The sequence below is a fragment of the Myotis davidii genome, unplaced genomic scaffold, assembly GCF_000327345.1.
Source record: "Myotis davidii unplaced genomic scaffold, ASM32734v1 scaffold390, whole genome shotgun sequence".
NCBI classification, from domain to species: domain Eukaryota; kingdom Metazoa; phylum Chordata; class Mammalia; order Chiroptera; family Vespertilionidae; genus Myotis; species Myotis davidii.
In genome coordinates this window covers 266,439-280,252 of record NW_006282748.1, presented here as the reverse complement: position 1 = coordinate 280,252, position 13,814 = coordinate 266,439, and the positions used below count along the sequence as shown (strand labels likewise).

At 45.0% G+C, this 13,814-nt stretch overlaps 1 long non-coding RNA gene across 1 annotated transcript in view; it reads right to left on the bottom strand.

Annotated features, from left to right (window-relative positions):
• Nucleotides 1-975: 975 nt before the first annotated feature.
• The window catches only part of LOC107182367, a 13,204-nt gene continuing 365 nt past the window's right edge, over nt 976-13,814 (bottom strand). Inside the window, exons 2-3 of the long non-coding RNA XR_001513090.1 lie at nt 13,372-13,677; nt 976-1,532 (exon numbers count right to left, since the gene is read on the bottom strand). This is a non-coding gene — a long non-coding RNA (uncharacterized LOC107182367). The remainder of the gene's footprint in view (nt 1,533-13,371; nt 13,678-13,814) is intronic.

The window sequence follows — 13,814 nt, the reverse complement described above, 5'->3', positions numbered from 1 at the left end:
GGAGAAGTTCCTTTCCTGCTGTCATGGCGACAGGCCAGTCCTCCAGGCTTTTTGGAAGACATGGGTCTGGAAGGACGAGCAGGGCCTGAAAACGCGCTGAGAGCGGGCAGAAGGGAGGGCAGGAGAGTGGGAGACCACGCACAGTCCACGCGCCATAAGCGGTCTTCCACCAGGTGGGCTCCCCGCAGGGCGCATGCGCGAGCGGCGGGGAGGGCGGGACATATAACAACCCTAGAGCTTCATCCTGAGAGCGAGTTCTTCCCGTGGGGTTCTCGCGAGAGCCCCTCCCCTAGTCGCCGCTTCCCCGCCAAACCCGGATTTGCTGAAAATCGCCATCACCATCTTTCTGAAGCCGGAGGTGGAGCTGGAGCTCTGGCTGCTCTGCGGGGCCTCCTTCTGGGTTCCGGGTGCTCCGAGTTCCGGTCATGGATGCCGAAGGGGAAGCATATGGTGGACTCCCCACCCGTAAGATTCAGGGGTGTTTTGAATTCTGGTTTTCTTACTCAATCTTCTGCAATTTACTTTTCACCTCTTCAAATCATCCCCCACGTATGTGTTCTGTTCAGGTTTATAGTTACTCCTACCTCTGTGATTTTACACATAAATGTTCTTTTACAGTTCGAGTCTTGACTCTGAATTCTTTCCCAGCCAGAACTCAGGTACCGGGTATGTGTTCTGTTCAGGTTTATAGTTACTCCTGCCTCTGTGATTTTACACATAAATGTTCAATTACAGTTCGAGTCTTGACTCAATTCTTTCCCAGCCAGAACGCATGTATCAGGGTGGCTGAACCCAGGCCTGGTCTGACCCCGCTGGTCTAACATCCAGTCCCGTTACTGCAGTCTAAATATATATATATATGTGTGTGTGTGTGTGTGTGTATGTATATATCTGTATCTATATATATCTATATCTATATATTTATATTTATAATCTCCATCCCATTGGTTCTGTCTCTTAAGAACCCTACTAATTGACCCCATTTTGCAAATGAGGACATGGAAGCTCAAAGAGTTGCAGTCACTTACCCTAAAGTCCCCCAGCGGGTAAGCAGCGGAATGGGCTCCCTGTCTGTCACCTGCCCCGTCCCCGAGGCCCACCCAGGCTCTGGGCTCCCTGCGCTCAGGCAGGGCTGGGACCAGGACAGGCAAGCGAGGTGAATCGTGCACATGCAGGGTTGGATGTAGCCTTGATTTAAAAGTTGGATGATTTGTACTTCATAGACTTTTTGCATTCATGTTTACTTAAAACATATATTGCATTCGAATATTATTTTCCTTCAGTGTTGAATTTTTCCTTCCCCCTTCCCCTTAAATTTCATGCCCAAGTGGGTGCCTCACTTACCTTTTCAAACAAATGAAGGTGGGGGCCTGGGAAGGGCAGAGGTTGGAGTGCAGACTGCGGTCAGGAGAACTGGGTTGGGACCGGTTCCCACGGTGACTGTCTGTGTGGCTCTGAGCAGCAGGCTTGGCCTAGCTGTGCCTCTGGGCCTGTCGGGGGCAGATCTGCTGCTTCCTGCCTTGGAAGCCCGGCTGGAAAATGAACATGGGGCTCAGTATACTCGCTCTTGGGATCCCTTGAAAGCTCTTGCATATAAATGCACATGATTTTGACGTCTGGTGATGAGCAGCGATCAGCATTATGTCAGTGTGCACAGCATTCTGTCTAAAGCGCACTCTGCCTTCCCAGCCCAGGCTCCAGAAGGCAGGGAAGACAGACTCGCAGGTGCCAGGCCAGGGTGGTGGGAGCAAAAGGTCTCCAAGTTCAGGCTGCCTCCTCCACCCAGAACAAGCCTTCTCCGGAGGGGTCAGTGTTTCTAAGACTCGGGGAGGGACTCTGACCTGCGAAACCTGCCCAGGCCACTCACTGAGGGGGGACTGCCCAGTTCGCCCAGGACACCCACATGCTCATCCGCACTCTAACCATTCTCCCCTCGGAGACACGGTCCGCTCTCCCTGCCTGGAAGGCGGCCTGACAGCTAATCACATTCCCGCCCACTTTGTCCACTCCAGCGGCCACATGACTGAGGAGAAATGGCAAGAAACTCGACTCCTGAAACGGGGCCCAACTGATAGGGCCCAGTTCCTGGAATCACAGCCCAGAGGGTGGGGGCCAGCCTTCCAGGGGCTTGGGCTCCGTCCTGCATGGCAGGGTTTCAAAGTCATGCAGGCCCAGCTGGGCTGCCTGCCTCCCGGGGAAGAAGAAAGAAATCCAGGCCCCACGGCTCACTCCTCTCGGGAGGCTCCCCTATCCCACAGCCTGAGGGGCTCTGCCTGTTCCTAACCTCCCTTCTCAGGCTTTTCCCTCTTTGGGGCACCTTCTGCCTCTGCTACCTATGCATTATCTATTTGCTCCTCACTCTGGGAGGTAGGAACTAGGCACCATTATTATCAAGAATATACAGATGGGGCCTGGCCGGTGTGGCTCAGTGGTTGAGTGCCGACCTATGAACTGGTTTGATTCCCAGTCAGGGCACATGCCTGGGTTGTGGGGTTGGTTCCCAGTGTGGGGCATACAGGAGACAGCCAATCAATGATTTTTCTGTCATCATTGCTTCTTTCTCTTCTTCGCCCTTCCTTTCTGAAATCAATAAAATATATATGTATATTTTTAAAAAAGAAGATACAGATGGGAAGACTGAAACTTCCAAGGATAAAGTAACTTGCCCAAGGTCATCTGTAGGTGGCCCTATCAAGAGTTAAGACTGCATCTGTTTATTACTAAAGCCAGGACCAGGGGTGTCAGACCGGAAGTATAAATGAGAGACAAGGAACTCAAGGGCTCAACAGTAAGACCAGAGGTGTGTGCCTGGCTGAGGGAGCAGGGGCCCACCCCTCTCACTAATTGTGCCACGTGGAAATGCAGGCCCAATGGGGGCTGGAAATCCACATTTTAGGTGAAATACCCTGATTTTTAAATTCTGACAACTCATTAAAAATAACGCAAAACCAACCCTCTGCAGACGGAACACTGGAAGTGCCTGGGTCAGAGGCAGCCCAGGAGCCAGCGGTTTGCCACTTTTGTTCCACACAGTTACGTCTCACTGTGCTCATTGTGCATTTAATGCTTGTCACATTCAACGGAAAGTAAACCAGCCCTATTCTGGGAACAATTGTATTTGCAGGGGGGAAAGGTCCAATTTCAAATACCCCTAATGCATAACTTTAAATGGCACAGGTCCAGTGCTGCCTGCTGGCAGATGCACATATAGAACAGGCCGGTATATTTATCGGACACTGAAATGAGTCCTTCGCGTCTATGGTGAGACCGCATTCTGGGAGGAAGTAGTGTCTACCCAGCGCTGGATACTGCAAAGGCCAGGCTTCTCTGAGCTGTCCTCCTTCTCTCCTGTTGGGGACCAGCCCCAGCAGGTCCAGGGGTTCCCAAAGGTGTGGACGGAGTCGGCGAAGAAGGAATGACACGGAGACAGCGTTCAGTCGATCAGCATAGCGACCGACTCCATCCACACCTTTGGGAACCCCTGGACCTGCTAGGGCTGGACCCCAACACTCTCCCTTTCTCCTACCTGTGTAAGCGTTCCAAGACCTGGGCCTCAGGAACTTTCTCTCTGTCTCATCTTCCTCCAGGAAGAACTCTCAGCCCCTTATGGATGTGACTGTCACTTCTACACCTCACCCAAGCCGAAAGCCAAGTTCACTATCTTTCTCCCAGAATCAGGATGCCCACCCTCCAGCTGGTCTCCCTCAGTCACATGTACTATCATTCTTCTCCTTGGGCAGCTCCAAATTCCAGCCTCATCCCTGAATCTTTACTCCTTCCCTCCCTCATCCATCAGCCCTGGTGGCTTGGCTCAGTGGACCCAAGGGTCACAGGTTCAATTCTCAGCCCAGGGCACGTACTTCAGTTGCAGGTTGGTCTTCAGCCCCTGTCGGGGCACATGTGGGAGGCAACCAATCTCTCTCTCTCTCTCTCTCTAGCTCTCCTTCCTCTTCCTCCTCTCCCTCCCTTCCCCTCTCTCTAAAAAAAGTCAATGGGAAAAATATCCTCGGGTGAGGATTAAAAAAACACACACACATAAAAGCCAGTGATCTGTTAGAGAAGGTTCTCTTGCCACTCTTCTTCCCCAGGATACCCCTAGGAGGCGTTGGGGAACGTGTGGAGAAACTGGTGGGTTCCTGAGAAGAAAAACTGTGCCTTTCTCCCACACCCAGGCTGGGCCCTACAGAGATTTGAGGTCATTTCAGAGCAGGGCAAACATGTCTCATTAGCCAGGAGGAAGCCCAGCATAGGCCAGGTGCCGAGGAATAGAAATGACGGCATAGGGTGTTGGGAAGATAAGACCTCAAAGTGTTCTCCCAGCGTCTCCTTGGCCACCAGTAGGTGTGGGAGAGCAGCCAGATTTCCGGAGGGCCAAGGGGAAAAGGCCTTCTAGATGAAGGCAAGGAAGCCAACCACAGCTGCAATGTCCCTGACTCAATGAGGACCTCCCAGGAGGAGGGTATCTCAGCAGGTGCTCGGGGAGGCAAGCGATGACCAAGAACCTGACTCCCATTCCCAGCATCCCCCAACTCTCCCACCCCCTTCGCCCACCATTGCGGCCACACCCATGACCCTGGAATTCAGAAACAATCTCAAGGTGGGGGATGGGCAGAGCCTGAACTGACAGAGATGATTCAATCTATGCCCCTCCCCAACCAGAGAACAACTGAATTGTAGAAAAACGTACCATAAGATCACAGAAAAACAAAGTTGTATTTCTGATGATTTGGGCTTGTGTCCTGAAATTCATGTGTTCCATTCTCTCCATATTCCAAACTATTCTGTATTCTGTAGCTAGGTTTAATCTTCCTAAAATACCACTTCGTAAGAATGATTATTGAATACTACAGTAAACCAGGAGGTGTGTTAGGGGATTAAAAACCTTGAATGGAGTTTAATCCTAAGAAAGATATAAAATAACATTGCACCGAGATGCCATTTTTCAAGCGAAATTCCAAAAGTTTGACTAGATGCTCTGTGAGGGAGGTGGCGAAGAAGCAAGCACTCAATAAATTGTAATTGGATACACAAAACGGCACACCCCTATGGAAAGGAATTTGGCAACATCTAGCAGCACTACATACGCATTTGCCCTTTGAACAACCTATCGCACTTACAAGAATCTCTACCACGAGTACACTGGCAAAAGTTGGAAGGGATGTGTGCGTAAGGCAATTAATTGAAGCACTATTTATATTAGCAAAGAATTGGAAGCAACGCAAAAGCCTATCAGTAGGGGGCTGGTTAAGTAAATGATTGAGCTTATTAATATTAAAATACACAACAGATTACCACGCAGCTTTAAAAAGAAATGAGAAATAGTTCTACATTCTACTGTGGGGTGACCTCTCTAGCCCATATTAATAAGTGGGGGGAAAGGTACAAAATACTATGCATAGTATGTTACCTTTTATCTGAGAAAGGGGAGATTGATATGCACACGCAGCACTTATATTTTTTTAAATGCAAGATAAAAAAAATAAAAATAGTTACTTAAAGATGAGAGTGGAAATAAAATGGAGAAGACAGGGATAAAAGCAAGACTTTTCCGAATGCCCCTTGTTTTATAGATTTTTTACCCTGGAACAATGGAACTATGTTACATAATTATGAAACAAAATCATATAGGAAAATGCAGTGCTTAAAAATTGAAAGTAAATAAAACAATTAAGCTTGTGTATCACTTTGGTGACTTATTTACATAGGGAATAATTACTCAAATGGCTTTACAGCACACTAATTTGATTTTACAACTCTAGTGAGATATAGCCTAACAATTTTTTAAAACCCTGAATAGGAATAGCAAATTATTTTTCAGTAATTGTATTGTTAATAATATTTCTACTATTATTCTGAAATATAAGTATAATAAGATAAAGCAAATAAGTCACTTTAGGATTCAAGATTTTTATAATAAGAGAAGAGAGATATAAATATAAAATTAGTTAAGTAAAAACCACGTGGTTTTAAATTTGAATTGGAAATCTCAGTGCAAATCCAGGATATATTGCCTTTTTAAAAGAAAAGAAATACTTATTTCCCTTCTCTGTGTGCTGAAAAGACCTGAAGACAATAAGCTACCTAGAAGTAATGAGCACCCCTAGGGCCCAGATTGTTGCCTCTAATTACAATTTTCCACTAGAAGGAATCAGAGCTCTTTGTGAAATGGCTGATTTTGTGTTTGGAACAGGAAATGTATAAGATGAACCTGCAAAGCAAGGAATATTTCAAAGATTGTTGAGATCATGCAAAAAGGACCCAGAAGCCAACTGGAAGAGGCTCTCACTGACCAAAGATGGGACAATCTGAGCATCAAAATGAATAGTGATTGCAAAGGATTGAAACATACAAATATTAAAATGCATGAGTTCATAATAAAAAACGAACTGGTTGCCTTTGGAGTATGGGAGGGAACTAACTCATAATTCCAACAATTTATAAAGAATTAAACATATATTCCACCTTCTCAGGTTGCTAAATAATTGATGTGGGAAAGGTCCTTATAGAAGAATTCTAGTCTATAAATGAAGAAGTTATATAATCAGAATATCACCATTTTGTAGCTTCCAATGTTATATTGGGACTAAGCAATATCAATGGCTGCTATCCCAATATCCTCTCTCCATATCAATGGCTGCTAAAACCATTCGATGAAACTTTATAATGAATGAATCAGGCTGATAATACCTGAACCCAATGATCAATCTTCAGATGACAAAAAGAAAGATGACCAAACATTGTATGTCTCTTGGTATGATGCACTTGGAAGCACACAACACCACTTTTCTACAAAATTAAACCAAAATCTAATCAAGCCTCAATGTAGATCTGATCACAGTTTTTAAGATATAAAGGGGACAAAATGGCATGTTAATTGACATCATTGCGATGAACTCTGCAAAATCCAGAATGTTGCAAAAAATTGCAAATTAAAAAATAAGAGAAAAGAAAACCTATACAAGTTTTTTCTCTTTAACTAGATGGATTTTTAGATTTTGCTTGTCAAGACTATAAGGTCACAATAATAAATTCACATTCAGATTTCATTTTACATAGCTAATATATATATGTATATATTTTAAAGACCTATAAGACCTATTTACTAAATTTGTGAACCTTGTTTGAATAGTGATTGAATCTTGATTCAAATACATAAAAAAATTAAAAGACAAGAACATTTACCAACTACTTGACTTGGGGTGGTAAACACATAATATATACAGACAATGGATTATACAATTGTACATTTGAAACCTACATAATTTCATTAACCAATGTCACCCCAATGAATTCAATAAAAAAATAAAAGAAGGAAAAAAAATAAAAGAAGGCCCCCCCCCAAAATAAAATAAAAGAAGGAAAATTTACTATTTGACAACATTAGGAAATGGTTCTCTGATATTAGTTGATGCCGTTTGCTGTTAGGATATAAATTCACTCTCTGACCGGCATTTACTGCCATTTGCTAGGCTATGTGTACTTGAGGAAGCCATTGAATGGCTCAGAACCATCTGTGAAATGGATACATCATAATATACTAGATTAGTGTGAAAAGATGATATAATTTGAGAGCACTTTATAAACCATATAAGCCATCTCCCTCGACTAACCTAAATGATTCCTTCACACATATTTGAGTGTTGGCCTTTGTTTATGTAATTTTCCTCTATCCAGAATATTCTACTGTCTCTTGTCTGCTTATGGATGTTTCACCCTTCCTTCTACCCTCAGCCCAGTTTCCCCTTCTCCATGAAACCTTTTCTAACCACTTCAGCCCACGGCGATTTCCCCCTCTTCTTCTCATAGACCAGATTATTTCACTCAGTACTTTGAAATGTCATTTCTGCATATATCTGTCTTCCCAACTAGATAGTGATTCTGTCTCATTTATTCATTCTTCTCTCTACCACAGATCCTAGCACAATGTTTATATATAAGAATGTATTTGCTGACGATGATGACAGAAGCTTCAAGTAAACTGCATTGCTCAGAACTTTTTTTGCACTGACAGAAACCCAACTCAATGTAGCTCGAGCAAAAATAAATTAATAGGCTCACATAGTTAATTACAGGAAGGATATGGATGGTGTTAGCCCCGAAGGATGATCAGGGTCTGAACATGCAGGATTCCCTATCATCTCATTCTGTAGTACTGCAGAGGTGATTCTGAGTGAGTCTGTTCTGTCATTCAGATGTCCTCTAGCACAATCCCCAGGGATTCCACCTCAATTCTGAGAGTAAGTTGTGCAGTGCTACAAAGATGGCACCAGTCTTTACTCCTCCCTGTATGCATACCTTTTGCAACATGATTCTGTAGCTCCTCCCCCCGAGAGATGGAGTCTATTCCCTATCTTCTTGATTCTGGGCTCATCCTGTAACATTCTTTGGCCAATACAATCTAATGTAAGAGACGTTTGCCAGTTTGAGCCTAGGACTTAAGAGGCTTTATAGACTTCTTCTCTTTCTCTTGGGTCTTCTGCCTCATTTATGCTAACAAGCTTGAGCTACTCCGCTGGGGGATAACAGACCATGTGAACAAAAGTTAGGCTGCACAGTCATTTCAATCGAAACCCCGGGCAGGTGAGAGAGCCCATTTAAGATCAGCCAAGTGGCTACCTAGCTGGCCATAGACATAAAAGAAAGCCCAGCCAAGACCAGAAGGATTGCTCATTTAATTCCAGACTAAATCGTCAACATATAGACTCATGAGCAAAAGAAATTCTTATTGTCTTAGGCCACTGGATTTTGGGGTACTAGCTAACAATGTATCTGAACCAAAAACCCCACCAAGTTCGTCAACCTGCCACAACAGGAACCAAACTCATGAGGCAGGTGCCGGTGCAAAAGGAAAGAGGTTTATTCAGGAGCCACGTCACCTGGGAGAATAGCAGACTCTTGTCTCAAAGACCATCTCCCTTTCTTGCTTAAGCCTGGCTGTTCTTATAGGGATAGAGAGGGGAGGGCTTTTTTTTCTATCCAATTATCTTGATAGCTTTTGACCCACCCAGGGCCCTATCCATTCACCTTCTTAGCTTTTGGTATGCTCAGGCCCTATGCATTAATATTGCTAGTTTTTGGCACACTGAGGCAGGAATGAATGGGTATAGTGGTTAATAGCAGTACGAGGTGTGCCTTTGGGAACACTGCTGCTGTCTGAGCACCCAGCAGTAACAGGAGTAGCCAGAGCAGGAGCAGAATAAATAGAAGCCTCTGGGATCGTCCTAAAAAGTGCTCTTCAAACTATCTCCAGGGACTCCCAGAAATATTAGGAGAAATATAAAGGGACTGGAGGGCTTACAGAATTGATGTGGTTGGAGCCAGAGAGGCCACGTGCATAATTTGTATATTACATATGAGGATATGCTTGCTGAAATTTTTTTACCTCAAATAAGAAATTTTAACTTCCCCAAAGACACTAGAAATAGGAAGTTTTCATAAATTTATTACACATGAATTCTTTCAAAGAGTGAAAAGCATCCCTAGGCCATGCTTGTATTATTTTTGTCTCTGGGGATAATTAACAGTGAAACATGGGAAATGGGTGCAAAGGCTGGCACTATTTATCACATATTCTTTGCAAACACAAATAAAATCAAGTGTACAGCAACAACCATGCTGCTGTCCTGCAGTCAGGAGAGGCCATGTGACTAGGTCTGGCCAATGGGTGGCAAACAGCAGTGACCCTATCATTTCTGAGCTGAGGCATTTGATCATTGGTCTAAGAGTCAAGACCCTCCATCATTCTGGCCAGCCACGCTGACTGAGGAGGTCGTCTGTCCCAGAGGGTAAAGCTGCAGGGAGGTTACTTCTCTTTCTGCCTGGATCAACATGGAGGGCAGCTGCCCGAGAGACACCCAGGCCTGCCGTGGCTGTTGCACAAATGTGAAATCAGCTTCGGTTGTGCCCAGCCCCCGAGCATTGCCTGTTCCCAAAACATTCCCTGACCTAGTCTGACAATAGCAATGAAAAGCTGAAAATGCAAACATCCAACTAAAAGAAAAAAACCATTGATGCTGCAAATAAATTACAAAAGTGAGAAAAATTGTTGTGCTGTTGTCAAATGCAAATTATGCATGGTTTAATTTTTGGCAAGCGAGGCCTAGTGTTCAGAGGGGCATCCAAGAAAGTCTATGAGCATGAACACGATAATGGGAATTTTATCCATTTGGCAGGAGTCAGAGCAAAATTTGAAATATTATGGCAGAACACTTATGCATAATGTAAATATTGACACCAAATAATATTGCACCTATTTAAGGGGCGAAATACAAAACTAAACCATTAAAATTGTAGCAGATGCAAGGAATTAAATCAGTCTTAATAAGGTAAGGAAAGCTAAATATTACTCATTATTTTGGCTACAAAATGTGATGTTGTTTTCAGACACAACCCCTGGTGAGTATAATTGAATAGATAATTTTTGTTAGACTTGTAGATTCCTAAAATGCAAATGTTTCTACATATAAACATGTTTGGGATCCCCCTATTCCCACCCTCCAGCAGATGATAAAATTGGAGAAGGATGACGAATAGTGTTAGGAGACCACTTACAAAAACAATCAAGAAAAAAAATCATATGAGGGGCCACACAGATATCACAATACTGCAAATATGCACAGAAAACACAACAGATTGCAACAGAGGATTCTAAGAAATAATCCTGGGCATTTCCTGTCCCTTGACCATGCATATTTTAATCTCGGTAGTGAATGGTACAATAAAAATCTAACACCACTAAAGTATTTATACCATATAGGATCTATACAACTGCTTTTCAGCTTCAACGAAGCATTGTGTATTAAAAACACATTTACCAAACATCAATTTGAAACACTGTCAAAGGCATGATGGGAAAGCTGAATTTATGCCAGAATGGCACTAACAACTCAACTAGAGACTCTAAGCAATTCCATTTTAGGAAAGGGTGGTCTATTAATAAAGACATAGATTATAGAATTCAAGCCAAAGGTAAGCTTTCAAAGACATCCCCTATTACGCTGATTTGCTCAAGATTAATTTGGCAAGATACTTTAGGTGAAACTAGTGCTCTATCCAAAATAGTACAGAGGCTGCAATTCAACATGTTGCCCTAAGAAGCAGCCATGGAGGCTGTGTCTGCAGGTGCTGATTGTGGCGACTGGGAGATGGGGTGAAGTGTGAGCTTCCTTCTGCTGGAGCCTAGAGCAGGCCGTCGCACCTGGACTCGGGGTGAAAGGGTGTGGTTGGAGCTATCCTCGGGGAGGAGGCAGGAGACCGAGCAGGAGGGGCCTCTGTGGAAGGGCCTTGGTCTTTGAGACCCTGGAATTTTCACGTGTGTTGGTCAGGGATCTTTTCTGCAGAGATCTCTGTCAACCTAGGCCTTCATTTCACATTCAAAGCAGGAAGTTCTATGTGTCCACACCGGCCCGGCAGGCAGTGACTAGGCAGCAAAAGGGAAACAGGGGTGCCGTGGGATGCAGTTAGAACAGCTGGCAGAGGGGACAAGCCACCGCAGTGCCTGGAGCACAGCTTCCCACTGGTGTGCAATTCTGATGACAAAATGACAACTTTGTTCACTACGGTACGTGGTGACTAGATATGTTTGACACAGCCATTTCCGTCCAGTTTCACAAGATTTGTCTGAGTAATTAGCATGTGCCAGGCTCTAGTCTAAATCAATGTGTACGTGAATTGACTTAATCCTCACAGCTACCCTATCAGTGCACCCATTTCACAGATTAGGAAATGGAGGCCCAGAGAGGTTATATTACTCATCTGAGATGAAATTAAACAACAGTCAGAACCTTAACCCCTGCAGTCTGGCTCCTGAGTCCACATTCTTAATCAGGGTGTGATGGAGTATGGGAGCTACCCTTACAAGCAAAGGAAGGCTCACCACAATGTTCTGATTTTTACCTCTAAAAAGAAAAAAACCCACAATTCTGCCCCCCCACAAAGTTACATCCAGAGCTTGCTACTAGCTTGAAGCTAACTTTTAACTGCTTCAGACCATCCGTTTCAGGAATGCTGACATCCAGCATCAGACCCTGCCCTCAGCCGAGTCACACCATCTTTCCCATGTCTCCCATGCAGACCGTGGACTTCTCTACTGCCAGGTGGGCTACCAGCCTGGCAATGCCCATAGCTGGCAGGGAAACCTGCTACCGCCCCTCCACAGAGAGAAAGGGCACTGCCTACCTGGGGTAACCCTTGGGGTAAAATCCTGGGAAGCTGAGCAGGACTTGTGGCCATACTCTCACTCTCACAGTGGTGGGCGTGAATGGTAGTCTGTCCTCCCAAGGCCTGAGGCCCTGCAGCAGCTACTGGGAAAGGCAAGAATTACCCTGCATCCCAACCAAAGCTCTGGCTACATCGTTGAGGCCTAACTTAATAAAGTCAAGGGACACCAAAGTTAGGGTGACCAACTTGTCCCAGTTTGCCCAGAACTTTTCTGGTTTGGGCATTGAAAGTCTCACACCCTGGGAACCCCCTCAGTCCCCAGTAAAACCAGATGGTTGGCACCCTGATCAAAGTGGACATCAAGGGAAATGCTTTTTTTCAAGCCTCAAGCCTGGAAGGCCCATACCCCATGTTTCTCCCGACCCATGGAAGCCAGGAGCTTCCCCAAACCATCCGTGGCGGCTACAGACTGTCCTCCCTGTTCTCCATACAAGGGGATGTGACACCTCGGTGGAGCGCTGAGAATAAAGCATTAAGGACACAGCCCCCAAATTCCATCTGCATGTTCCCATCTCCCCAGGGGCTGCAAAAAATTGGACCCTGCGAGCTGGAGATGCTTGGCAACTAGAGTCATTCCCGGCCACGGGCAGATTGTCCAGGCTTTTCCATCTTTGCATGAGATGGCAGTATTCCCCCTTCATTCCTGATCCACGTGGCCCAGGGCCAGGGACACGAAGCAGTGGCCAAAATGCTCTTTTCTGTGATAAAAAGACCATGGGGTTAAATCAGTGAGTTAATGGACAGGTGACAAAACATTTGGCAAGACATGGCTGGGACCAACAAGAAAGCCGTGACCACCTCCAAGGTCCTCTCTGTTAAAAGTGATTTTTTCCTGAGAGGACTTGGTCTCAGCATGGCCACAGAGAGTCCTTGCATATGATCCAGATTCCATCGAATGATACAAGTAAATAAACTCTGGACATTCAGAGGAAACAAATCACCAGTTCATCAGAATCTTTGGGGTAAATTAGTTCAGCAGACTGGACTAGAGACACACTCTGTGACTCACCCTCACCCAGAGTAAATAAGGGAAGATTAAGCGCAACTTGATTGAATCATGCTGAAGCTTGGCATCGCTCAACAAACAGATCAGCCTGAAATCTCACATTAGGAACACATAATCTCATAAAATTTATGACTGTTATTGCTCACCACATATGTTTCTGGGTTACTGTATGTCAGGCTTCGAGCAAACGGCATTGCTGGGGTCTTGGGGGGCCTGTCTGTTGACCCACAATGTTTTTCAAGAAAGAAGACATTTTCCTGGTTGACACTCGTTGGCATGATCCTCGCCATGGCCTGGCAGCTACAGGAAAGGGGGCCGGGTGGGGAGGTTGGCGTTGGGGAAAGGCTTCCACTATGCCCCAAGCAGGCCCCTTTGCAGACTCTGGTTGAGGTGCTGGTGGAGAGACTGGCAGGCAAGTCTCCTTTCTCCTGTTGAGGCATCGGTTTCCTCACCTGTAAAAGGAGGAGGTAGAATTAGGTGATCTCTAAGGTCTTTTCAAGAGTTACATTCTTCTGGTTTAGAAAAGAAGATCAAGGGGACGACTAATTTAGAGAGAATTCAGAACCAAAATGTCTCAGTGGAGACCTGT